The sequence below is a fragment of the Tachyglossus aculeatus genome, chromosome 1, assembly GCF_015852505.1.
Source record: "Tachyglossus aculeatus isolate mTacAcu1 chromosome 1, mTacAcu1.pri, whole genome shotgun sequence".
Classification (NCBI taxonomy): Eukaryota; Metazoa; Chordata; class Mammalia; order Monotremata; family Tachyglossidae; genus Tachyglossus; species Tachyglossus aculeatus.
Genome location: NC_052066.1, coordinates 6,048,681 through 6,050,059, shown reverse-complemented (window position 1 = coordinate 6,050,059; position 1,379 = coordinate 6,048,681). Strand labels below are relative to the sequence as shown.

Sequence of the window (1,379 nt, the reverse complement as noted above, 5' to 3'; positions counted from 1 at the left end):
CTTCCCAAGCGCTTAGTACAGTGCTCTGCACACAGTAAGTGCTCAATAAATAATAATAATGGCATTTATGGCAATAAATATGATTGATTATGTTGTCCTCTCCCAAGCGCTTCGTTCAGTACTCTGCACACAGTAAGCACTCAATAAATACAATTACTGCCTGACTGACTGACTCTAAAAATAACAGTAATTATTATGGTATTTGTTAAGCGCTTACTATGTGCCAAGAACTGTTCTAAGCGCTGGGGGAGATACAAGGTGATCAGGTTGTCCCAAGTGGAGCTCACAGTCTTCATCGCCATTCTACAGATAAGGTTACTGAGGCCCAGAGAATAATAATAATAGGAATGATGGCATTTATTAAGCGCTTACTATGTGCAAAGCACTGTTCTAAGCACTGGAAGTGAAGTGACTGGCCCAAAGTCACCCAGCTGACAAGTGGCCGAGCTGGGATCAGAATCCATGTTCTAATCTAGATGTAAATTTGCCGTGGGCAGGGAACGCTCAGTTGATTGTTCTATTATCCTCTCCTAAGCAATAGGTCCAGTGTTTCACACACACTGAGTGCTCAATAAATACAACTGAATGAACAAAAGGACTAGTATCCACCCCAGCGCTTAGAACAGCGCTTGGCACATACTAAGCACTTAACAAGTACCATGAGAGGGACCGTCTCTATAAGTTGCCAATTTGTACTTCCCAAGCACTTAGTACAGTGCTCTGCAATCAATCAATCAATCAATCGTATTTATTGAGCGCTTACTGTGTGCAGAGCACTGTACTAAGTGTTTGGGAAGTACAAACTGGCAACATATAGAGACAGTCCCTACCCAACAGTGGGCTCACGGTCTAAAAGGGGGAGACAAAACCAAACATACTAACAAAATAAAATAAATAGAATAGATATATACAAGTAAAATAAATAAATAGAGTAATAAATATGTACAAACATATATAAAAACTTGGTTAAATGCCACGAAGTAGGTGGCAATGCCTTACCATATATGTGTTGTTTAGGGCACTAGGACCTCTTCCATCCTTCTCAAGGGGAGTGCTAACCTTCTCTCCTTTCATACAACACACACGGTAAGCGCTCAGAGAAGCAGCAGGGCTCAGTGGAAAGAGTGTGAGCTTTGGAGTCAGAGGTCATGGGTTCAAATCCCGGCTCCACCACTTGTCAGCTCTGTGACTATGGGCAAGTCACTTCACTTCTCTGTGCCTCAGTTACCTCATCTGTAAAATGAGGATTAAGACTGTGAGCCCCCCGTGGGACATCCTGATCACCTTGTAACCTCCCCAGCGCTTAGAACAGTGCTTTGCACGTAGTAAGTGCTTAATAAATGCCATAATTATTATTATTATCAATAAATACGATGGAA

At 42.0% G+C, this 1,379-nt stretch overlaps 1 non-coding gene across 1 annotated transcript; it reads right to left on the bottom strand.

Moving 5' to 3' along the window:
• Positions 1-954: 954 nt before the first annotated feature.
• Positions 955-1,081, bottom strand: LOC119936024. Its single transcript, XR_005453623.1, has one exon. It is a non-coding gene; the product is annotated as a U6atac minor spliceosomal RNA (small nuclear RNA).
• Between the last annotated feature and the right edge of the window lie 298 nt (positions 1,082-1,379).